The 27,265-nt window shown below is 36.9% G+C and overlaps 1 pseudogene; it reads left to right on the top strand.

Moving 5' to 3' along the window:
* Window positions 1-16,560: 16,560 nt before the first annotated feature.
* On the top strand, window positions 16,561-26,243 carry LOC109177097 (annotated as a pseudogene).
* The last annotated feature ends 1,022 nt before the right edge of the window (window positions 26,244-27,265 follow it).

The following is a 27,265-nucleotide window of genomic DNA, read 5'->3' as shown; positions in this document are numbered from 1 at the left end:
ACCATTTTGTGAGCTCTCTTCGTGCAATACGATCATGGTCTGACAGTGTGCCTGGGTTTTGTGGTAAGTTGGTCGTGTTGCCTTCAGTTCTTTGCATTTTCATTGGTGCCCTTTCTATGGTCCCTCCTTGGTCTCCTTTGTCCTTTCCATTCGGGTTAATCAGTTGCTGCAAAATGTGTGATTTAAAATTAGTCTCACACACGGTTTTCTGGTCACTGTATGCCCAATGTGATGACTATTACAGTTCTATTAAACTTTTCGAGACTAGTATATTTAATTTCACAAATCTTGCTACATTTCAGAGGTCTAATATCTATACCATGTACATCTGTTGAATATGTTAACATTGCAATTGAATTTACCACATTGTTGCACAATCACTTCCCAAACATTTCACACAATTACTGCCCAAACAGTTCACACATGCACAATCACCAACTTTTTATTTCAAACTCATTTCCAAACATTTCACACATCCACTTTCCAAACATTTACCTATTTTAAATCAAGCAACATTGGAATTTTGTTACCCACTATCATGCACATTATCTTACTTTTTATTTTTTTTCTTAACTTAGCTTCTATCAAATCTAGCACGCAACATACCTCCGGAGGTGTGAGGAATGAGTCTTCTGGTTGGTTTGTCGTTGGGTGCATATCATTGCCGTGTATCGATGCGATCCTGGTTTCTCTTCCTTCATCTTCCGTCTGCATCGCTTCTTCGCCCTGCGTTCTCGAACATCAAAATCACACTCACAAGCTGATATTGTACAAAATTATATATATGTGGTGCATATTAAATTTGACTCATTTCTTAACATTCCTTTTTTTACTTACAGCATCATCTGCAATCACGTTGTCCTCATTTGGTTCGCACACCTGCGGTATATTGTTCACCTCCTGGGTTAAGCCTAGGCTGAATGATGGCATTTCATCTGCTGTCTCGTTGCTACCCATATGCACGTTTATCTCATTTTGTACTTCTGTCTCCTTGTCGCCTAAATCCCCTTCGCCCCCCTCCTCATCTTTACTTTTTGATGCACTGCTCAATGGCTCTTCGGCACCTTGTGTTTCGGGTTGTGCCTGATTCTGATTGCACTTTGCTCTCGCTGCCACATATCGTTGTCCTACTCTTAACAGCAACTTTCCCGCCTCCACTAACTTCTCGTAGGTCGTATGAGTCAGTGTGCACTTTCCAGCTTCATCCGCAAGTTTACTGAGATCTTGCACTTTATTTATAACTTGGTTTGCATCCTCTGTAAATCGTACCTCCATAACCTGCCATTTTGTGTTCCAGATTGTAAGTACTAACCAATTCAAGTTACTGGTTTTTAACCAATTAAAGTTACTTATTCAATTAACCTTATAAGTTTTTACCTTTACTGGATCTTTAGCTTCATCTTCTTGGTTTTCTTCTGTGTTGTGCTCGTTCAATTGCTCGTCTTCTTCTCCGTTTGTCTCAATCACTCCTATACCAAACCCGCCCTTTTTTACCTCGACAAACTCACGCTCGTTTAACAGCTTTGCGGTCCAGCCTATGAATGTTGGCCTGTTTCGCTCGACATATCGGCATGGGTTCACAACTTTATCTATGTACAGCATCTGCATTTTCATTTGTCATGTAGTTATTATTATAATCATAACCTCAATACACGTATTACCATTTAACCTTACGGCAAAATTACAAATAATTACACACAGAATGCTGAGCTTATCGTTATAAATAGCAATGGTCCAGTAAATTTTTTGTGATGTTTTGTCACCCATTTGTTGTGACATTCAACTAGCTCGTCAATCAAATACTTGCACCAATTCAGTTCCCTTATCTTGCTCACATCCTTTAGCTCGTGCATGATTGATTGATTTGCATATCCATTTTGTTGGATGCAAATTAGGATGTTTGCCACTACGACTGTGAAGTGCTTCTTGAACCAAATTCCACCATCTTTTTGCTCCTTTAACAACAACCCTATCATGTAAGGGGTTATTTTGTGGTCCCCCTTTTCCTATTGTGTTCTCCATGCATCGAGCTCGGCACATTTTGCATTCCGACTCCTCTTTTTAATCTGCCTGGGTCCTTGTGGAAATCCAAGGACTGCCTCCACATCCTCTTCTGTTATCTTTAGCATCCGGCCATGTCCTAAATTTAATGTTTTTGTACTCCCGTCAAAGTTCTTCATCAACCAATGCCCCATTCGTAGAGGCGTGTCTTCGACCTTCAGTTTCAACAAATCCCCAAAGCCCAGTTCCCTGACAGTATTCCTTTGCAGCGATCCAAATTTTTTCATGGGTTCAACGAGGTGTTTTTCCATAGCCCGGGTCTCGAATTTTGGAAACTGTGCCTCCTCTTCAGGTAGTAGTTCGTATACTGAGCACTCATTTGCATTCTGTCTTTGCGGTTGCCGGTCTACTTTTGGTGGGCTTACGAAGTCTTCATCAAGGTTGGGATCACTCACAACACCTGGCTGCACCTTTGTTGTTTTTGTCTTCTTCCCTGCACAAATATTCACCAAAAAGAACAAACACAAATGGCATAGCTCAGTCTGCAACAAATGCCACGTGCCGTCGTTTTAGAATACATATGGACCGGCTGTAGCTTGCTCGGTAACACATGCACATCATTAACAAGCTCAGACAGATGCACATAAACTATTCATTTACTACGCACAAACATGTACACCAATAGATGCATTCATTTTTTATCCCTTACATGCACAGTTAAACACATTTACTTTCATACACTATTCTGCCTCCTTCTTCATTGCATATATTTAATATCTTTCATAACATTTCATAGATTATTTAAATCTGGTTGCAGGTAAGGGGTCCCATTAATTATCCTTTTTAATTGCTTTCTATGGTGCAGGTCGGGGGTCCCATTTACTCTCTTATTTTAAATTCCTTTCTAAGTGGAGACACTAAGAAAAAGACAAACTTTGGTCAATCTTTTATTGTCCTATAACCTAACTGTTTCTTTCCCCATCTGCTGCATTGTGGTCCCCCAATTCACTTTTTCCTAAATTTGCAGCCAATCATGTATTCATGCAATGTGTTCTTTATTCCCTTTTCTGCACAACATTATCCATTCCTATAATTATTTAAATTGCACATATGCACACAGTTACAAAATCAGGCAAAATAATAACAAAAACAGGCAGAATAACATCATCCATTCCTCTCATTATCTAATCTATACACTGCATAAGTTTCATACACCCCCTCCATCATAGTTTCAAAACCAGCCAGAATACTATGCACACCAAACAAAAAACAAGGCGTTTTCATTTGTGCATTATAGCATACCAACACCGTGCTTCTTCATCATGAGTAACTAAACAGCCATGTTTTTTCCACTGTTGGTAATCTTTACTAAAAAAAAATTTAAAATAATAATAATAATAATCAGAACAACCATCGTCTATCACTGCGTACAGAGGTTCTCCCCGGAAACAACCCACTTCTACCCCGCTATTTATGTTAAGTTCTCCCCAACCTCGCCTGTAATTCGGATTCCGGCCGAATCGCCACATTCAACAACTACATGCACTTTGTTTTTTTTTCCCCCAATCAAACCCACCATTTTTCAGTTATTTAACCCATCATCAACTAACACATACATCCAATTGCATTTTGCACTCAATCGCTCATAAAAAATCAAAGCGATTATTTAAATAAAAAACAAAAAAACCCTTACGCAGTCTACTCATTGCATCGATCGACGCACGCCGGGTGCTCCGCCTTGGTGTTCCGTCCGCCATTGATTCCGGTGTTGAAATCGCCGGTCGGAGTTCGTCTTTGGTGCTGTCCTTTCTTCTGCTCCAAGTGTCGCCAATGTGCAAAATCGACAACCTCCTTACTATTAGCACGTTTAAACCCTACGCGTTAAGACCCGTAAACAAATGGTTTTCCTTCCTAGTCTTGCACAATTAACACTCTAATTACTTTTTTACCCCCAAATTAATTACAAATTAAGTTATTAGGCTGGGTTAGGGGCGTTTGAATTCCATCCAGGCATCATCTTTGGGCCGTTAGATCGTCTCATCTGATGGTGGGATTTTATCCTCAAACCTCACTGAACACATAAACCTCACTAGAACCTCACCCTCTATATATATATATATATATATATATATATATATATATATATATATATATATATATATATATATATATATATATATATATATATATATATATGACTCTTCTTGGTGGCATTGCGTTGCGTTAGCACTTTAACATGATCAGAACAGATCATCTAGGTTAGTACTTCTAAGAGTTAACTACTTCTAACTTCTCTATTCTTTAAGGCAAGACTTAAAACAAGTAAAGCATGCAACAAGCATAAGTATAAGCTCTTATAATTCTTACTTTAACAACTTTCACAAAGTTTCTCTTTCAACCTTAAGGCCGTTTACTAACTGGAAATTTCTGGAAATTTCCGGAAACTGTAAAATAGAAAACAGAAAACATGTTTACTAACACAGCTTTCCATTTTGAAAACTGAAAATAATTTCCGGAAATTTCTGGAAAACTGGAACACACTTAAAATCTGTTTTTGAAATGGAAAACAGAATCATCTATCATCTATTTAGTTATATGTCACCATAACAACATTACTTTGACTACATTCATTATCATCTCATTTTAATTATCAGAGGAAATTTTAATTTTGGTCCTATGACTATAGGGGTATTGTTAATTTCAGTCTCTGACTTTCAAAAGTGTCAATTTAGTACTTTAACTATGCACTTTTTCTCAATTTTGGTCACTCCGACCAAATTGCCGGCCAAATTTCGCCGGAAAATTTTAATAGTTAAAATAATGAGGGTATTTTGGTCATTTAACGTCTCTTTTCTTCTTCTCTGACGAGTCCATCCCTTTCTCTCACGTTTCTTATGGCGGCGACGGAGCTGAAGGTGATGTCCGTGACTTTTTTCTTAAGATAATGAACGTCTGGGGGAAGGTAAACCACCGCGGCCTCGTCGGCCGCCGCTGCCTGTTCTGTGTCTGATACTTCGCTGGTCGCCGATCAACCCAGCTTAGTTCACGACGCAGCCTGCAACTATAGGGAAAATTGCTAGAGTTCATTGCATTCGACGGAAACGGAAAAGAAAGGGATGGACTCTCCTGGGAAGAATAAAAGAGACATGAAATGACCAAAATATTCTCTTTATTTTAACTATTAATTTTTTCCAGCGAAATTTGGCCGGCAATTTAACCGGAGTGACCAAAATTGACAAATATTACATAGTTAAGGTACTAAATTGACACTTTTAAAATTCAGAGATTGAAATTAACAAGACCCCTATAATCATAAGACCAAAATTTAAATTTCCTCTAATTATCACTATCTTTATCTTTTCTACTTTCTTTACTTATTTAAACATAATTTATTTTCTTACCCTTTAAAGTTAGACATTATTTACATTATGAAAATTAAGAATTAAATTCTATATAATGTTTTAGATTTTGATTGAACCCAATAGATTATTAGCTCAAATATTTTTAATTATGTTACATAATAATGCAAGTTCGGTCCAGATATCGGATATTGAAATCTCATATACATTAGAATTCAAAGTAAAAGTTATATATTCATATACATGTCATTCAAATGAATATATCCAAAAAAAAATAAATAAATATTAGCTCAAAAAATATTATTATTATCTAAACTAAATTTTAGGTGAAAACTGAAAAATTAGAAAATAGAAAATAGAGACCAGTTTTTTGTTAGTAAACAAGTTTTCTAAACGGAAAACAGAGAATGAAAACTGAAAAATTAGAAAATAGAAAACATAGAACAATTTTCTGTTCGTAAACGGACCCTAAGCTAGCTTTCGAATTTTCAACTTCTTGCTTTTTGTTTCAACTTTCAACTCTTAATTTTCACTTTCACTTTCAACTTTCAGTTCTCAGCTTTTACTTCTACTTTCAACTTTAAACTTTTAGTTTTTCACTTTCAATTTCACACTTTTAACTTCTCTACTTTTACTTTCAAAAGATAAGCAAGTTGCACTTTAAACATATTGATAAAGCACATAAACAGTTAAGCAAGCGTAAGGAAACTCACAACCTCACCACGTTCCAAACTGATACTTAGAGTACTTCTTAACTTTGATTCTTACACTTAGTCACTGAACTTAGAATCTTTCTCATCTTAGATCTCACATCTTAGTGTTCTTTTCTTAACTTGTCCATCCTAGGACTTCAACTTAGAGTTCCTATACTCAATCCTATGGGTCAAACTTTCTAAGTTCCTGCGATTCGTACCGCTCTGATACCAACTTGTAACACCCTACTTTTCTTAACCTTGATTACAATTTACCACACTTTAACTTAAGAAAGGAGACTAAACGTTAATAAGGAAGCATTAAAGCTTAAAGTTGAAATTAAAGAGGTGTCACAACCACAATCACCACGCACGGTGATTACACAGGCTAAGAACAGTACTAGTCAAAGTCAAGCTTAATAACTTAAACAACTTGGGGAAACTCCCCGGTGTCCAGCACCACAATACAGCAAACCAAAACAACAACTACAGTTTTAACTAACAACTGAAAAGAGAGTTTAGACCTAACTAGCACTCTAAGCTAACTAGTCTAACTCGGTCACTCTCAAAAACTAGGCCCACCTGAAATGGGTTAACAAACAAGCAAATAGGAAACAACCCGTTAGCACGAAGCTAAGTATAACACCACTCAACCCTGTAAAGTACTATAGAATATACTTTTGGAAAAGCATTTACCAAGTACACTTAGATCAACTAAACTCAATCACTTAAACAGCACTTAAACATTCTCAACAACAAGTTCTAGATGCTTGCAACCTAGTTATCAAAATAGGCATGCTTATTCAACAATTAACTCATCAACAGTCTCAACAAACTTGTAATCAACTCTATATGCTTTCTCAAGTACTCAACTTGAACACACTCTCAACTTCAACAATTATTCTTAAACATAGTTCAATAATCAAACTCATGCTCAACTGATAAGTAAAGGGATACTAATACTCAACAAGCAATCTCATGCTTTCAAGTTAATCAACAATTAATGAAAATATAAGGTCATGCTTCTTTTCATACTATCATGCAATGCGTGCAAATCATTTAATCATGCAATAAAATGAACATGATGCTTTAGTATAAGTATGAATAGGTATACATATACACTCAATCTCTGTAACAGGGATCACTTGTACTGTGGAGGTTTCTCAGAGTCACAATGACTCATTTTTCTCTTCTTTCACTTGAGTCACATAGACTCTCTTTTCTCTTTCTTTCTCTTGAGTCACATAGTCTCGCTTTCTTTTTTACTTTTACTCGTGGGCGAGGTAGGAACTTCACCAGAATGTGAACGAACCTATTTGAGCTCGGCATCTAGCCGGCCTAATACTCATCTCGCCCACAAAACCACTCTCATGGTTCTTTTCTCAAACCCCGTGGAATCAGGTATCGTACTTGTCAGTGTGCACACCCCCTGACAGGGATTCCAAGCCCGGCGGGTAGTATCCTACCTAGTAACTCGGGAATATCGACCTCGTTACTTCACATCGGATCGCAATATCCGTTTCTTTCTTTATTTTTTCTTTTCTTCCGAAAGGATATAGTCCTAACGGGCCTCCAAAACCTCGGATTACTCACACTAGATACATATAGATATAACTCATGCACTTCAATCTTATGCAACAACTTTACTTATGCAAACTTATGCACATAGCTTCTCAACAACTTCTCTTTTCTCACAAATTGGAAGTCAAATATCATGCAACTAGATAATGATTTTCCAAAATAGATACAGATTTTGAAAGAATACTTAGGCTCACTTACAACCACTAATGCACTTTAGTTCATGATATGTTAAACATACTCTTTACTATAAATGATGCTTTAACTTCTCTTTCACTGTGATTTAAGCCAACAATGTGCTACTTCATGCTTATCACTTAATACTTAGGAAAACTTCTTAGCAAATACTTAACAAGTATTGATCATGCTCTTGAATCACAGTAACTAGAAATCCAGCTCTGTAAAATCTACAATCTCATATTCTTGGCAAAGTTTCTCAATAAATCACAATAGATGCTTAGACATGTTTTTCAATCAAACTTAGCAAATAATGATCATGCTTTTCAATCGAACAATCAAATAATGATCATGATTTTCATTCAAATAGCTAAGTTCAAACACTTCACAATTTTCTTCACTGTAAATCACACACAGTGCACTTCAAAAGCCAAACTCTACACAATTTCTACTGTAATTTGAGCATTTCAACTCCAAATTCAACGAAATCAACTTCTAGCAGTTCGTCGTAACGAACCCGAGTGTTCGAGCCTCAAGGGCCGGCAAATCCCAGTCCGAACAACACGTAGCTGAGCCAAAGAGGGCCCGGTCAAAATCTCTTTTGGCCTGGCGGGGCTTGAGGAGCCCCGCCAAGCGGCGGCCTTGGGCAACTAATCTAGCTGAGAGCCGTGCCCAAGGGCCTGTCCTCCATGGGACTCGCCAGCGGTCCTTCCCTAGGACAATTGGCTAGTTCCGTGAACCAATCTGGTGCACACTGTCTGTGCATCAGTGGTTTCTACTTCACCTGCAAACAAATATAGTGCAATCCAACACTCCCAAAACCTCAGCAACTCAGTCATAAATCAACAATATCTCACTAATAGCTCAACCACAACAATAATCTAGCATTTCTACACATTTTCATTAACATTCTGACTTCACAGAGTCATAAATAAAGAGGTGAGAGTCTATGGATTATACCTTTGTTGTCTCTTCTTCTTGTTGGGATTCCTCCCTCTTCCCAAGTCAGCCACTACCCCCTTCACCACCTAAACACCTCAAACAAGCCATACAACACCCCTTAAGAAGTAGAATCTCAAAGATGAAAGCTAAGAAATGGAAGCTAGAAGGGAGAGGATGAATGGATGAGATTAGGCTTAGAAACTTATTATGTTTTCCTTTGAATCTTGTAGAGTTCAAGGTGGGAAGACAAGGATGGAATCAAGAGGCAAAAGTCTGATAACTATTCATTTTATAGTGGCTCTAAACCCTAGGAGAATCAACAATGATTGGTGGAGGGCAAAATGGTAGTTTGGTTGGCTCTTAAAATGTATCAGACAAAGAAGTGGAGGCTTGTGGTCCACCATGCTACATGGACCAAGTCTAGGAAGATAGTTTTTAAATAGTTTGGGGGTCAAAATAGATTTTCCCAAAAATAATTTCTAAATAAACACTTGGTTTAGGTTTTCCAGATTTCTTCCGGTTTCACTCAGATTGACTTTTGGATCAAAAACTTGGTATGCAATGTACTCGAGAATTTAGGAATTTTAGAAATAAATAAATCTCGGTGTTGAATTTGTTTGAAAGGTAACTCAAAATAATTTATTCAAACACCATTTTTCTCATAAAAATTTTGGATGAGTGAAAAATGGCTGTTTTGGAATTTCTTAAAACAGAATTTCTAAAATTAAATTTTTGGGTTGTCACATTAGTAATTAGTAATTAGTTTTGATTAGTATTTATATTTTTGAAAGTATTTAGCAATTAGTAATTAGTTGTTGAATTTTGATTAACTGATTTGTTTTTAGAATGTTAACTAGTTCCTATGTTAATAACTTAATATGTTTATGTGATACAAGTGAGAGAGTGAGTTTATTGATTTGTTTATGTAATACAGTGAGATATTATCTTTACTGATTTGTTTCGTTGGCTCACTGCTTGCCAATCAACGAATGAGCAAGCTTAATTTTTAAATTGGAGCCTTAAGGCTCCTTTTATATAGGATGAGCCTCAAGGCTCCTATGTTACTTTTTCCACCGATGTGAAAAAAGGGACAAAACTAAGGACAGCCGAATGTTCGGCTCCACATATTTTTTTTATTTTTTATTTTTATTTCTTTTATTAAATTATTATTATTATTATTATTATTATTATTATTATTATTATTATTATTATTATTATTATTGTTATTATTATTATTAAACAATTAGATGTTGATTTAGTTTTATATATTAAGGCATTAATTATGTGATGGGAGTTAATTAATGTTATAATTCATCATCATTATGGACATTATTATTGTAACGTATGTAACTGTTATACATTTATTGCATCAATTTAATACCTTTGTATTATGTATATATACTCTATACTTAGCTTGTTGTAGATGAAGATGATAATGAAGAGACAATCATCCTTTCTCCCTCATCTCTCTATTCACTATTCTATTTTTTTCCTTTTAACACGTTATCAGTACTTTGCTCTACATCCTAAATAAACTGAGAAGCAGGTGTTTAACATGTTCAATTGTGTTAGAAAAGAGGACATTGATGAAGGCGAATGGAGGTTGAAGCTTTGGCTTTTCTGTTTCTTTGGCTGCCTCGAGGTAAAAGGATACAACAGCGCAGCATTCTTGAGGTCAGATTCTATTTTGCTTAGCTTGTGCAATATTGTTGATAATCTAGTAAATGCAAAGTTGAGTATATGATGTGAATAATGGATCTGTTTTGAATGCTGCCACAAATTTTGAGTAAAAATGTAAAATATTGTGGATGCAAATTATGTGAGGTGCCGTGCTGTGCATGCTATAATCTTAGATATCATGTGAATGCTGTAGGTAATATAATTGTGAATTATATTCTTGTTGAAAGGATCTTGCACACAGCTTCTATTTACACTTTGATATCAGAAGTAAAAATGCAGCTTCATTATACAGAACATGTTCTTTGTAGAACTGATATTGCTTCTTGATGAGCATGCATATTATTGAGCTTATATTTTGCATTTTTGAAATTAGAATCCAATGTGGCTGCAAAGTTGAATTTGTCTTGATATGTTCTCTCTCGACATTATATATATATAGTTAACTATACTTTGCATCAGACCTTGCTACCAAGGCTACATATATTTGCCAAGAAACTATAGGGTTTTATTGGTGGCAAACTTATTTCAGTGGCTTTTTCACACCGATTCAATTGCATTATGGCATATTTGTTTTTCTTTTGTCCTGCTATATTTTCATAAGTATAGATGTGGATTTGGGAGTATGTAATTTCCATAATGCCAAATCATCTGTAATTTCTATAAGATGTGCTAATTGATATGAATGGATTTATTTAGTGTTTTAGGCATAACAATATTTAATGCCTTACGCTGCATGTCCACAAAGTTTTTTTTGAGTATTTGGTTAAAATGCACATCTGCGAAATAGCTAACTCATTCCAAGCAATATGAGGCCCTCATATCATAAAGGATCTGGGGAAGGAAATATGCAGGTATTACAACCTTACCTTTAAGTGAGGTAAATGTTAAATACTTGGTTTGTTTTTTTTCTAATGCTATGCTACTCTCTAAAAGTCAAAATTGACTCACATCATGTTGGTTTGCCTGAAGCAAACAACTTGTGAATATTTTTTTTACACATGGTAATCACTGCCTGAAAATTCTGATCGGCGCAGTTTGAAAATTAAATTCGTGAAAAATACTTCTTGAACTCCTTTTGGCATGAAATTTTTTCTGGAGAACCTAGACTCGTGTTATTTGATGTCTGTAAAAAGATTTTGTTAAAAATATGCTTTGGTGATTCCAGAAAAATTAAAGTTTTGGCAGTGTGCTGTCAATTATTTTTCTGCCTGGAGCAATGTTGGGAAAACTTTTTGAAAAAATACTTCTAGACCTTGGATTGACATGAAAATTTTTATGTACGTTCTAGACTTGCTAAAATACATATCTGAAAAATCTTGTGTCAAAATGTGTTACCATTTTTTCACAGAAAATCCAGCAATCCAGGTCAAATTTCTAAAAATTTCTGCCGTTTTCAGCTTGTATATCTTGTTGTTTTGTGATATATTTTCATACTTGTATGAAACTATGAAATAAAGTGAGAGCTTGCTTGGAAAAGTATTGTCATTGACTCCCTGAAATAAGAATGAATGGGCCCAGCAGCAAATATGTGCTCATTATTCTTCGGCGAACGGTACTTCTCTCATTTTATTTTCTAATTTATGAATTAATAGAATCTTTTTTTTCATGTCATGCATTATGTGTACCACACATGATACTTTTTATTAAAATGAATGTGCATGACTCAATTGAGATTTTGGTGTCCAAGACATAAGGGACAATTATATCACATATTGAATATGCTTATCTTTAATTGATAATATTTAGCCTATAATCTTTTGATTAGGCTTATATAAGAGAATTTGTTATTTCTCTTGTTGGCAATTAATTATTTGCTATAGGCCATAGCTATTGTGATTTATCACGTAACATATAAGTGAGACAATAGCATGAATTCTCAATATGGTTTTCATTGTTAGGTTGCACCTGTCGTTGCTAAACCTTAATTTGATCTTGTGATATCGATTAGATGATATGAGTCTAAACATTGTGATATATAGCATAAATATTGGATATAGCTTTGCCCAGAAGGCGAATTTGCTGCACTAATTATATGATAACAGCACCAGGACAAATTCCCCAAATGTAAAATTGACTTGTTACTGATTTAAAAGTCAATTGTTATTTGTCCAAATTCAAGTTTATTGGTTGCGCTAATTTATTATAGCATTAATGTTTCACATGAGTCTTTGACATTAAAATAAATACCAAATTTGAGTATTTATACAAAAAGATAGTACCTAATTTTTTAATATAGTTTTGCCCAGAAGGCAAACTAAGAACATTAATTTATCTGTCACTCGTTATCTTGCATGACATTTATGATAGTTACATTGTACTCCAGTAGTAGTACATGACAAATTACACTAAGTGTTTTGAATATCATTGATTTTTTGTTGACAGATATCAAAAACTTAGTTTCCTTTTGCAAGAACATACTCTCTGAGTTTTGAATCTTCCCTACTTGACAATGTGTTTGGTCATTGGGCTTTTTAAAAAAAAAAAAAAAAAAAAAAAAAAAAGGTCTGAAAGATTCTGAATATGAATTGATCTTTGAGTGACTAATGACTCACGACTCGTGAATGAAGTCTGCGACTTCTATTTTTAATGCAATGCTACTATGCAAAAATGTTATGTGCTTAACAGCTAAAAGTGAGTCACACTATGTTGGTTTGCCTGAAGCAAATAAATTGCTAATATTTGGCGTTTAATCTCCCTAAGATTGTCGAATGTTTCAATCATTTTGTTCAATGTGTATGCTTGCCCTATCTGATTTTATATGCCACTTGTGGTAAATTTCATATACATTTGACAACTTATTATGTTGTGATAATCTTTACATTTTTAGAGACTCATTTTTTTAATTATGGCATGACCAATTGGGTCTCTTAGGGCAAACATAATGAGTTAGATATTACAATTTCTTATCCACATGAGTACTTTATAGAGCATGTGTGAAGGAAAAATTACTGAATTATATGTTTTGGGGATATATTTTTTTTACCCAAATCTAACTCGATGCATATCACAAATCAATCCCTCAAGGATTGCTATACCCCCTTTTTTTTCACCTAGTACGTGGTTTCAGAAGTAACATTTCCCTATCTGCGTTATTTTATTTGCGCAGTCTATTTTATATCACCACCACAACGTACCTCTAAAAGGGCTATCAAAGAAATCTCAGTCTATTGATTCAATACCGAAAGCCCATGATAGGGGATCAATACATATAATTGGGTACGTTGACTGCATTCCTAATGAAGATTGTTTCTCGGCATTAGGGGGAGATAATATACTACTCCGTAGCTTTTTGGAATGCCAAGAAATTTCATAAGAATAAAAACATCTTCATTATTTAAATCCATGTACTAGTTAGATTGAACTGGAAGTTCAAAAGATAATCTATTTGCGATTTAGCAAATAATCTGCCAAATATATCTATTGATCATAATGATCATAAAAGAAGTGACTAGGTCCTATATCATTGGACCAAACATATCTATCGATACTCCTTGACACTAGAAGTGTAGGAGATCTATCGGTGAAAGAGATATGGATCATAATACTAGATCTAGTAAAGAAATATTGTCACTCTTGAAATAGCTTGAATAATTATGTCCTGCAGACATTCGTCCAGATGACGAAAAAAAAACCCTGGTAAGACTTATGGGTGCACCAAACAAACGTAAAACTAGGGATGCGGAACGACCAGATCAAAATATCTTTGGGAAATGTTTAGAATCTGGTTGTTTTATAAATTGCCATTACATTTACAAATATGGAATTTTTACAAAAAAGTTATAGTTGTCGACAACACAATTGCCATTACAAATTGCTCGTTATATGATAATCTGGATCTAGAGTTAGGCACCAGAAGTGCCATGACTATTTAATATATAAAGGAGCAATTAAGGCATAGCTCGACTCGCTAATATGAATAAATTCTCTTTATAACAACACACCATTAAGTGTTAACCCTGAAGGTTACAAATGGGTGTGTGCATGAAAGAGAAGTAAGAATAACAAGGTGATATGATATGCAGCGAGTTTGTAGCCTATGGGTCCATGCAGAGACCCTTAATTGATTTTAATCAAATATATTCTCCCATGGTAAATGGCATTAAGTTCCGCTACATAATACAATTGGCAGAATAATAAATTTAGATATGCAGTTAAACTTATCTTGAGAAATCCCTGATGGATTCATAATTCTCGAAATGAGGATTTATTTAAGTATTATTATGTGTCATTATTTACTCTTTAAAGGGTTGCGAATGGAGTTAATATCCTCATTGAAGGAATAATATGTATCATTGTGTGCTCGATAAAGGGTTGATAATGAACTTATTTATTATTTATTATCTCAGTCAAGATTGATGGTGTAAACATCAATGAAATATATAAAGAGCTTGATAATGTCAGTTCATGTTTAAAGATTGAGACTTTTGAAATAAAAAGCTTGTGAAAGCTATAAGTATTATCTCGACTTGAAGATCGAGTTTTTCTTTGAAATTTTTTTGTATACACCAGTCAGCCAACATCTAAGATTGCTTTTTCACATGTCTATATATGCATATAAGTGTCATATTTTTATCAAACTAAAGGTTGCCTAATAATCTCTTAAAGCAGATAAGGAACCTTTTTGGACTCGAAGTCCCTTACTTCATTATCGTTGGAGCACCATTATAGAACCAGAAGTTCTATAATCGCAACATATTTGCGATGAAATTGCTAGCAAAATCTAGTGCTCCCCCTACAAATGAAGTACTTGAATAATGATTAACATATCCTCCGGTATCTTCGAGATACAAAGACATGACATTTATGTAAGAAACCATGATACGGTTTTAATAGGCTACTTGGGTACTGGCTGTTTTGTTTGATCCCCGCAATGCGAAACCCAAATTGGTTATACAATGAATTTTCCTAAATGTTCAAAATGAGGACAATAACACTTGTGTTGCACAAATGTTATATGAGCTCTAGAAGAGCCATAAGATTATTGTACACTATAGTGACAATCCAGAAGATTTGTCCAATCCATCTCTTCGAATTTTGAAATATATGTAGAACTTGAAGATTGTTATCTTCAGGGGGAGACGGGAAGTACATTTACTCGAATCAATTCGGAAGATTGGACGTAAAATCCTGAAGATTAAGTCATAAAAGACTAACAATTGCGCACTATTTGCAACGCATAAATACATAAATATCATGTACTCTTTTCCTCACTAGTTTTTCTCCCATTGGGTTTTCTAGTGTGGTTTTTAACGAGGCATGAGTATGATATAGTAATGACAATGAGGAAAAGTTGCAAAATAATTGCTTAAATGGACAAACCCCAAAATCCTGAAGATTATGCGGTTTGCGCCCTGAAGGCTTATGGTTGTACTCTTTTTCCCTTAACTAAGTTTTTCCCACAGGGTTTTCTTAAGTTAAGGTTTTTAATGAGGCGACCAAATACAATATATGTTTTTACATATATCATGTACTCTTTTCTTCAACTAGGTTTTTCCCACGTGGTTTTCCTAGTGAAGTTTTTAATGAGACATGAATATATTTTCTATTGTACTCTTTTCTTGTCTAGGTTTTTCCCACCAGGTTTTCCTAGCAAGTTTTTTTTACGAGACGAAATCGTGGTCAAATAATGTCCAAGGGGGAGTGTTATAATTCATCATCATTATGGACATTATTATTGTAACGTATGTAACTGTTATACATTTATTGCATCAATTTAATACCTTTGTATTATGTATATATACTCTATACTTAGCTTGTTGTAGATGAAGATGATAATGAAGAGACAATCATCCTTTCTCCCTCATCTCTCTATTCACTATTCTATTTTTTTCCTTTTAACAATAATGTGGTTGAAATAAATTGAAGGTGAAATCCTTTTTCCAACCTGACAAGGAATCCAAATCCTAATCAAACTATGAATTGAAACACTATGCCTATATATATAAAGCCAATATTAATAGGGTTATACAATTTATAGCATATACACTTTAAGATAGTCACACTGCAAAGCCGCAAAGGAATAATATAATCGCACTGTTCTAAGTCGTCTAATCTTTTCTCCCTTGCAGTTGTACCATTGGAGGGACAACACGATCCGACATCAACTATGGACGGAGGTATTTGTGATAAACATGAACACCATTATCAGGTTCCTGCAGATCCATCATCGTGTACTGGCAGATCGAGATCGAGGACTAAGAGGAGTTAATGGCATGATTTGGATGATGGGAGGGAAAGCAAAAACAGGGAGGTAAGGAGAGATAGAATTGATGGAACAGAATACATTAATGATGATAACAGAAGAAAAAAAAGAAGTAGATATGAAAGCCCCAGCTGGAATAGACGTGGAAGTAGATCTGAGTGGGAAGATACACTACCTCTTCGTTGTCACCAACGCCATGAACCTTCACCGTGGGACAGTGTGGCTCCATCTCCAACTCCACTACGTTCCATTCCCGTTCCCGATATGCTGGAAAATCCAGTCGGCTTTCTTCTGTTGCTGCTAATACTACTGGATTATCTGAGGATGATGGAGACAATAGAATACGTGGGTCTGAAGACGACTACAATAATTCTGATCGTGCCTGGTATGATAGAGAAGAAGGCTGCAGCACTTTGTTTGATACTGACACGGATAAATCCTCACTACTGTTTCAGAAAAAAGATCAAAAGGAATCGGATGGCACTAAGATGGCGCTTGCCCAGAGTAAGAAGCTAACAGTACAGTGGGAAGACAGTCAACTTCTGAGATCTGGAGCTGGTAAAGGAAGAGAATTAGAATTTGATGAGGAGGAGGAGGAAAGGAAGGTTATCCTTCTTGTTCATGATACAAAACCCCCTTTTATGGATGGAAGGATAAATAATAATAATAATAATAATAATAATAATAATAATAATAATAATGTGCAAGCTGAACCAGTAGTAATGCCAATCAAGGACCCCTCATCAGATATGGCCATAATATCTCGTAAAGGCTCAGTTCTTGTTCGTGAAATACATGAAAAACAAAGCATGCATAAATGTCGTCAACGATTTTGGGAAGTAGCTGCTGGGTCGAAACTTGGTGATATCTTATTAGGAGTTGAAAAAACAGGTGAACAGGTTGATGTTGCTGCTGCTGAGGTTGATTTCAAGGAAGAAGCTAGGTTTTCACAACATTAAAGAAAGCTGCAAAATCCAAAACAACAATAACAATCTCACAGCAAAGGCAGTCTTTGCCCATTTTTTCTGTTCGCGATGAGTTACTGCAGGTGGTTCGCGAAAATCAGATTGTGGTGGTGGTTGGAGAAACTGGTTCAGGAAAGACAACACAACTCACCCAGTACTTACATGAAGATGGCTTTACAACCAATGGGCGGATAGTTGGTTGTACCCAACCAAGGCGTGTGGCAGCTATGAGTGTTGCAAAAAGAGTTAGCGAAGAAATGGGAACTGAGCTTGGTCATAAAGTAGGATACGCTATTCGTTTCGAAGATGTTACTGGGCCTAGCACGGTTATCAAGTGTTAAATTAATCCTTTATGCGCTATAACTTAAATGCGGAAGCACAATTAACAATGATCGCATGTAAATCAAATCAATCAACTAAACAATGTTCATGATCATGGACTTTTAATTAAATAGGAAAGATAGGACTTACTTGGTTCCATTAAAGATGTAATCTCTAAATTGAATGAATCAAGAATATAATGCTTCACCTCTCTGATCCGTATACCTTATTCACCTCCTGATGATATGGAGACTAGAAAACTTAGAGATTTGAAACCGTTAAGATCCCTAGAGTTTTCCTGGGTATTTATAGATGTGATGAGAAACCATCTTTCAAGAGGAATGGGGAACCTCCTTTAGGAATAGAAATCCCTTTAGGAATGTGACCTCCTTTAGGAATAGAAATCCCTTTAGGATTGTGAGACCCATAACCTTATCCATTATACATCTTTTAACCCTTATAAACTTAAATTTTAACAGAATGAGAGGGAGGGAATTTCACCCAGTAATTCCGCCTTTACACATCACTAATCATCAACGTGAGTACCTTATGGAATTACAACATTTATTATATAAATCATTGTTATGAAATAATTATTTCTAACATCAAGTACATGACAGATGGTGTGCTTCTACGTGAGACACTACTGACAGAAGAAGAAGAAGATGATCTTGAAAAGTATAGTGTCATTATAATGGACGAGGCACATGAGAGATCATTAAACACTGATGTGCTGTTTGGAATACTTAAAAAAGTTGTTGCCCGGAAGCGTGATTTTAAGCTTATCGTGACATCTGCCACACTCGATGCTCAGAAATTTTCAAACTTTTTCGGAGGTGTACCAATATTCCACATTCCTGGGAGAACATTTCCAGTTCAAATCATGTATAGCAAAACCCCTGGTAAGATTATGTAGAGGCTGCAGTAAAGCAGGCCATGACCATCCACATAACTAGTGGTGGAGCACCAGGTGATATACTCATATTTATGACGGGTCAAGATGAGATTGAAGCTACTTGTTATGCACTTGAAGAGCGAATGGAACAGCTAGTCTCCTCATCAGCAGTACCCCTCAGCAAGCTACTTATTCTTCCTATTTACTCCCAACTGCCAGCTGATTTTGTTGGGTTGGGGCTTCCCTCCTATGTGGTAAATAGCTCAATTTGGACCAAGCCAATTTTATATTCACTATAATATTTGATAGCTTCTTGAGGAAGTGTTTTTGACAATTATTTAATTGTCATGGGGATGAGATATGGGTAGAAGTTGGAGGGGTGGAAGTTTTGGAGAAAAGAAGTTGAAGGGATGAAGTTGAAGGGTGAAGTTGATGGGATGAGGTTTGAAGATAATTTTCCTCAAATTGCACTCTCCCCCTTTCTCCCTCTTATGTCGGGCTACAACATCTATAAAAGGGGGATGCTTTGTTCTCATATATTCACCACAGAAATCACCAGAGAAAGAGAGAGAGAGAGAGAGAGTATTCCACATCTTATTCCACAAGCTTCCCCATAATCCCTTGTTTGGCAGTAAGAAAGAAAGAAAGAAAAATACCCTTTCTTCTTTCTTTAGTTCGGCGAGACATCAAGAAGAGAAAGAAAATTCCATTTTCTTTCTTTCTTTTTCGTGGCAGTTCGGGAAGCCACGGCGGAAGATTTGTCGATCTCTTGGGTATTATCTTCATCAAATATTTTGTAGAGGTCAGTTGTTTGTTCCAGGCATCTTTTTGGATATTCTCGTAATATTTGTATTTTATTCACCTTGTTCGTGGTGGTCGAATATTTTGAGTACGAGATATTATTCCTTTTTAGGCCTATGAACGTGATAGATTGTATTTGGCCTAGAGTTGTTGTATTTGATGATTTTTAGGGTGTTTGGCTCGGGTGGTAGCCAGCAACTTTGTACTCAAGATTTGTTATAGTGGAATATTGTGTTGGTGGTGGTCCGTGGTTTTTCCCCGTGGTTTTGGGGTTTTCCACGTAAATCTTGTGTCCCTTGTGTCTGTTATTTATTTTGGCTATTTCGTACCATCTCGTATTTGCGCTCTTGTCGGTTCTGTGATTTTGATTTGTCACGGATAGTGGGATTTTTCCCAACAAAGTGGTATCAGAGCCCTGGTTGTTGATCGGGCACATTTGACATGGAGGCAAATACGATAAATATGGTGCGGTTGAACGGTAGAAATTTTCACATTTGGAAGGCCAAGATGAAGGATCTCCTGTTTGTGAAGAAATTGCATCTACCTGTGTTTGCAAGTGCAAAGCCAGCAAATATGTCAGACGAGGAGTGGGACTTTGATAACCAACAAGTTTGTGGTTATATTCGACAATGGGTCGAAGACAATGTTCTGAACCATGTTATTAATGAGACAAATGCCAGGAGCCTGTGGGATAAGCTTGAGACCCTGTATGCTTCCAAGACAGGCAATAACAAGTTGTTCTTGTTGAAGCAGTTGATGAATTTAAGATACAGGGAAGGTACGTTGATCAATGATCATGTTAATGATTTCCAAGGTGTTCTTGATCAGTTGTCAAGCATGGGCATCACATTTGAGGATGAGGTACTTGGTCTCTGGTTGCTTAACACTCTACCTGATTCTTGGGAAACATTTCGGGTCTCTTTGACCAATTCTGCTCCCAACGGCGTTGTGACCATGGAGTATGTCAAGAGTAGTATCTTGAATGAAGAAGCAAGAAGAAGATCTCAAGACACCTCCATTTCTCAGTCAGAGATTTTGGTTACAGAAAATAGGGGGAGAAACAAACAAAGGAGTCAGAAGGGTAGAGATGTTGAATGTCATTATTGTGGCAGGAAAGGACATATCAAGAAATATTGCTTCAAGTTGAAAAGAGACAAGGAGCAAGATGATGATGATGTCACCGGGAACCAAGTTGCAATAGTTGGAGGAGATTTACTTGTCGTCTGCGATGAGAATGCCAACAATGTTGCTTGTCATGAGACAACTTGGATTATGGATTCAGGTGCAGCCTACCATGTTACACCAAGGAAGGAATTCTTTGCTTCATATACTCCAGGTGGTTTTGGAGAGCTAAGAATGGGTGATGATGGTCAGGTGAAGGTGATTGGTACCGGTACAGTTTGTCTTGAGACCAGCAATGACACAAAGCTGGTACTTAAAAATGTAAAGTATGCACCGGGTATCAGACTGAATCTTATTTCTACTGGAAATCTTGATGATGATGGTTTCTGCTGTTTCTTTGGTGATGGACAGTGGAAAGTTGCTAAAGGCTCACTGGTTGTTGCACGAGGTAACAAGTTTTCTAACTTGTACTCTTTGCAAGGCTCTATTTCTGGTGGTTCAGTGAATGTGGCAACAAAGGAATGTGCATCAGAGTTGATACATTCTAATGTGTATGGACCAATGGAAGTTAGGTCACTTGAGGTTTGTTGCTGTATCGCCGGGACGGCGATATCCTCCACATAGTCGGGAGGGGGAGATTTGTTGGGTTGGGGCTTCCCTCCTATGTGGTAAATAGCTCAATTTGGACCAAGCCAATTTTATATTCACTATAATATTTGATAGCTTCTTGAGGAAGTGTTTCTGACAATTATTTAATTGTCATGGGGATGAGATATGGGTAGAAGTTGAAGGAGTGGAAGTTTTGGAGAAAAGGAGTTGAAGGGATGAAGTTGAAGGGTGAAGTTGATGGGATGAGGTTTGAAGATAATTTCCCCTCAAATTGCACTCTCCCCTTTCTCCCTCTTATGTCGGCTACAACATCTATAAAAGGGGATGCTTTGTTCTCATATATTCACCACAGAAATCACCAGAGAAATAGAGAGAGAGAGTATTCCACATCTTATTCCACAAGCTTCCCCATAATCCCTTGTTTGCCAGTAAGAAAGAAAGAAAGAAAAATACCCTTTCTTCTTTCTTTAGTTCGGCGAGACATCAAGAAGAGAAAGAAAATTCCATTTTCTTTCTTTCTTTTTCGCGGCAGTTCGGAAAGCCACGGCTCTTCTTTCTTTAGTTCGGCGAGACATCAAGAAGAGAAAGAAAATTCCATTTTCTTTCTTTCTTTTTCGTGGCAGTTCGGGAAGCCACGGCGGAAGATTTGTCGATCTCTTGGGTATTATCTTCATCAAATATTTTGTAGAGGTCAGTTGTTTGTTCCAGGCATCTTTTTGGATATTCTCGTAATATTTGTATTCTATTCACCTTGCTCGTGGTGGTTGAATATTTTGAGTACGAGATATTATTCCTTTTTAGGCCTGTGAACATGATAGATTGTATTTGGCCTAGAGTTGTTGTATTTGATGATTTTTAGGGTGTTTGGCTCGGGTGGTAGCCAGCAACTTTGTACCCAAGATTTGTTATAGTGGAATATTGTGTTGGTGGTGGTCCGTGGTTTTTCTCCGTGGTTTTGGGGTTTTTCACGTAAATCTTGTGTCCCTTGTATCTGTTATTTATTTTGGCTATTTCGTACCATCTCGTATTTGCGCTCTTGTCGGTTCTGTGATTTTGATTTGTCACAGATAGTGGGATTTTTCCCAACAGATTTGCAGGCTAAGATATTCCAGAAGGCCGAAGAAGGAGAGCTCAAATGCATTGTTGCCACAAATATTGCTGAGACATCCTTGACTGTTGATGGAATTTTGTATGTGATTGATACTGGATATGGTAAGATGAAGGTTTACAATCCACGAATGGGTATGTGTTGGAATAGTGAACTACATGATTGAATGAGAAGCAGAGAGAACAAATTGAAGAAGAAGAAGAAGAAGATTGTATTGAAGAAAACTTCACTTTACATTATATACACAGAAGAAGAAGAAAAGAACAAGTAGAATGACAACTAACTCCCTATGCTAAATCTGCTTATTTATTCTCATCCTCCAACACCCCCCCGTAAGCTGGAGCGTGTAGATCCTACATGCCCAGCTTAGATACAAAAGACCAAAATGAAGGATCAATAAAACTGCTGCTTTTCATACCACTTCTCCATCATTTCAATATGGCCCTTGTTGCTAAATAAGCTCAGAATGATATTCATGGTCCATATATCAGGTTTGCATGTTTCACTCTCAAGCATCCCCAAGAACACCTTCTCCATCTCTTCATATCTCCCTGCATTGCAGCTACAAAACTTATGCGGCAAACAGAACAAATTTCTGCAGATCAGGTTCAACATTTGCAGCAGATCAGACATCCATCAACTCTGATCTTCTGCCGCAACCTGCTGCAAATCAGACCAGCTCCTCAGAGATTCAGAAAACCATTTCAACATCATTTCTAATTGCATTATTCCATCCTTATATCTGATTCTATTCTCCAACTGTCAACATCATCCAGAATTATTCAGACTGCCTATTCTCTGTTTACAGACAAAAAAATAGCCTTTGTTTCTGCCTCAAAACTTCAGCAATTCTCCCAAATGCTCAGATGCTACAGGCATGAAGAATCACTTCCCAAAGAAGGATCAACTTCATGGCAGCAAAACACCTCAACTTTAAAAGTTTAAATGTTCTGCTGCAGGTTTCATTCTCATAGAACTCGGATCAGCTAAGGGCCTCATTTCCAACATAGAATCAACCACTTAGCATCAACCACTTAGCCCCAGAATCAGATTAATCCTAACCCTTCCTTATTTTCTGTTCAACATAAGAATCCAACTTTGTAATTATCTCAAAGGTCCATCAAGCTTGGTGGACCTCCCTTATTCCCCCACATTTCTGTAAACTTCAAACTTCACAAATTGTACACAATCAGCTCTATATCATTCATTCAAGCATGGTGCATCATTTCTCATTGTGAGATCAGCACCCTGGTAGCCATTCCTTCAACTTCATAAGCTTTGGGTTTGACTACAGCTCAGAAGATGTAAACCAGCTTTCATTCTTCTATTCTGCAAATCAGGACTTGTATAAGTAGTAAAACAGAAGAGCATACCAGAACATTCATGGGCAAGTTTCTCGTTAGTCAACTTTTCCAATGGAAGTGCAAACTCCATGGCATACAATGTATCTCTGCTTCTCAGCATCACCAGACTCCACCAGACAAATATCAACTCCTGGGCTATTTCCCTTCAATATCCGTACTAGCTTTGATTCATTTGAAGCATCTAACAACAATTCAGTGCTCTCTACTTGCCCAACAATATCAGCACCATCAGATTTTGGTCCTCCAGTTGTTACATATGCAACAATTCTAAGAGCAATTGAATGCTCATTCAAAACAAACTTAAAATTGTTTAAAAGTTTCAATAAATTCTGAGCTGTTACCTCCCGCCGCATCTCCTGCGGCTCCAATCCCGGCACCGTCTCCTCACCAACGGCGGTCATTGGCTCGAAGGTAACCGCGAGACAGAGAACTGCCGGCCATACTATTCTCCGTTTCTCTCCGAAATTTTGGATTGAAAGACACAACCACTGTGGCTGAATCGGAGGATTGTTCCATCTGTTTTTGGCTAAGAACTCCTTCCTTCCGTTGCGGAACGGTTGTGGAGGTCATCTGAATCTGAACTGATGATTGAATGACCGGAAACGACGAACAAGCTTCCTGGATCGCCTTCCGCTGCTGAACGACTACGGCTATGGCTGTCTGCTTCTCCGGACTTGGAATCCTCTGCGGATTAACCGGAATCCTCTGCGGATTAACTAAGATTGCCGATGCTGATCGAACTGAAGATCGAGCAATCAGAATTGACAGACATCCTTGGATCGCCTTGAGCTGCGGATCGGCTACGGACGTCTGCTTCTCCGGACTTGGAATCCTCTGCGGATTAACTAAGATTGCACAGGGGCTATCGTTGCGGTTGATAATCAAAGGATTGTCTACTTCCTCGACGTAGTTCCTCTGATCTTGTGGTGAGAGATTCCTCTGCGAAATCGTACTTGAATGAACTGGCGATTTAGATGTCGGCGTCGCTTCATCGACTTCTCCGGCACCGGAAAATGCAGCAGCGTGGATGAGCTCCGGCCGCTCTGATACCATGTTGGAATAGTGAACTACATGATTGAATGAGAAGCAGAGAGAACAAATTGAAGAAGAAGAAGAAGAAGATTGTATTGAAGAAAACTTCACTTTACATTATATACACAGAAGAAGAAGAAAAGAACAAGTAGAATGACAACTAACTCCCTATGCTAAATCTGCTTATTTATTCTCATCCTCCAACAGTATGGATGCTCTCCAAGTGTTTCCTGTCAGTCGTGCAGCAGCAGAGTAGCGTGCTGGGCGAGCCGGTAGAACCGGGCCGGTACTTGTTACCGACTTTATACTGAAAATGCATACCACAATGAAATGTTGGCAAGCCCTGTGCCAGAAATTCAGAGGACCAATCTTGGCAATGTAGTTTTGGTGCTCAAGTCGCTCAAGATTTCAAATTTGTTTGATTTTGATTTTATGGATCCTCCTCCTCAGGAAAACATCCTCAACTCCATGTATCAGCTGTGGGTATTGGGTGCACTCAATAATGTTGGGGATCTAACTCATCTCGGTTGGAAAATGGTGGAGTTCCCATTGGACCCTCCTCTTGCTAAGATGCTTTTGATGGGGGAACAACTAGAATGCCTAAATGAAGTTGTCACCATTGTATCCATGCTTTCGGTACCTTCAGTTTTCTTCAGACCCAAGGATGATAGGGCAGGTGAGAGTGATGCTGCTAGGGAGAAATTTTTGGTACCCGAATCTGATCATCTCACTCTGCTCAATGTCTACCAACAATGGGAGGCGAATCAGTACCGAGGTGATTGGTGTAATGACCATTTCTTAAGCCTCAAATGTTTGGGCAAAGCTAGGGAGGTTAGATCTCAACTGTTGGATATAATGAAGAAGAAGGCAATGAAGAAGAAGAAGAAGAAGACGACATGTGGTCCCGATTGGGACATTGTGAGAAAGACAATCTGTTGTGCATATTTTCATAATGCTGCAGCTAGACTTAAGGGGGTGGGTGAATATGTGAATTGCAGGAATGGAATGCCATGTCACCTGCATCCCACTAGTGCACTGTATGGCTTGGGTTATACACCTGATTACGTAGTTTATCATGAGTTGATCTTAACAAGCAAGGAGTATATATATGCAGTGCGTGACAGCAGTGGAGCCTCAGTGGTTAGCAGAGTTGGGACCCATGCTTTTCTCTATTAAGGACTCCGATACATCCCTATTACAACACAAAAACAGACGCAAGGAAGAAAAAACTGCTATGGATGAAGAAATGGAGAATTTTAGGAAGGTGCAAGCAGAGATTGATACAAGGAACAAGGAGAAAAGGGAGAGGCAGCGACAGCAAGTTTCAATGCCTGGCTTGGCTTAAACAACCCTTCTACTTCTACTTACCTTAGTCCTAAGAAACTTGGACTCTAACTGTGAAAATTAAATTAAATGTTTGCATGTATATCTATTCATTGAGGGAGGGCTTAGCATCTAAGGCTAATTATTATATATATGATGCAACTTAATATTATATTTACACATAAACTTTTTAAAAAGGCAGTCCTACTTGATTGATCATTGACATAATTATTTATATTTAGTGATTATATATGATTTTTTTTTTATATTGACAATTTTGATTAGTTTACAACATGATACATAATAGCTTATTTAAATATCACAAGTTTATATCATGATAATTGTACCACGCTTTGGTCTGCAATTATACTGAGGACCGCAGTCCACAAAGTTTTGTGGCCCGCGGTTCCAAAACGATAGTTAACGGAGCGTGTATGTTTTGTGTATTAATTACTAACTGAAATTACAGTGTATCTAAACTGACACCGTCTCACGTATTATTCTTATATTATCAAATTAAACTGTAATTGAATTGAAATAAAATTGTAGTTGTGTTGAAATGAAACTGCAATGTATATAAAATGAAACTGAATAGCATTTCACATATTTGAGTGTATATTGTGCAATGAAACTGTAGTTATATAGAAATGATAATGTAGTTGTGTTTTACTGAAACTATAGTGTATATAAAATAAAATAAAATAATATTTTCACATATTTGAGTGTATAAATATCGAATGAAACCGTAGTTATATCGAAATAAAACTGTAGTTGTATTGGAATGAAACTGAATAACAGAGTTACTTTTTATGGAACGACACGAAACAGATACGTTTCTTTTCATTAAACAAAACGACATCATTTAGAAGCTCTGTCCATAATCCATTATGGACCGTGGTCCACGATATAATTTGCCCACTTTGATATAGTAGATATTGGTACAAAGGGCAAACATAATGTAATAACAAGGATAGCATAAGCGGAAAACCAAAAAAAAAAAAAAAAAAAAAAAAAAAGGAATTTGGTAAAGCAATTCGGAGAAAATTCTCCTACGTTTGTGAAGTTTACAACCTAGTGATACGCAATTCCCTAGC

The sequence above is a fragment of the Ipomoea nil genome, unplaced genomic scaffold, assembly GCF_001879475.1.
Source record: "Ipomoea nil cultivar Tokyo-kokei standard unplaced genomic scaffold, Asagao_1.1 scaffold0794, whole genome shotgun sequence".
Taxonomy (NCBI): Eukaryota; Viridiplantae; Streptophyta; class Magnoliopsida; order Solanales; family Convolvulaceae; genus Ipomoea; species Ipomoea nil.
Note: the sequence above shows the minus strand (reverse complement) of the source record. Positions and strands in the feature narration are given on the sequence as shown.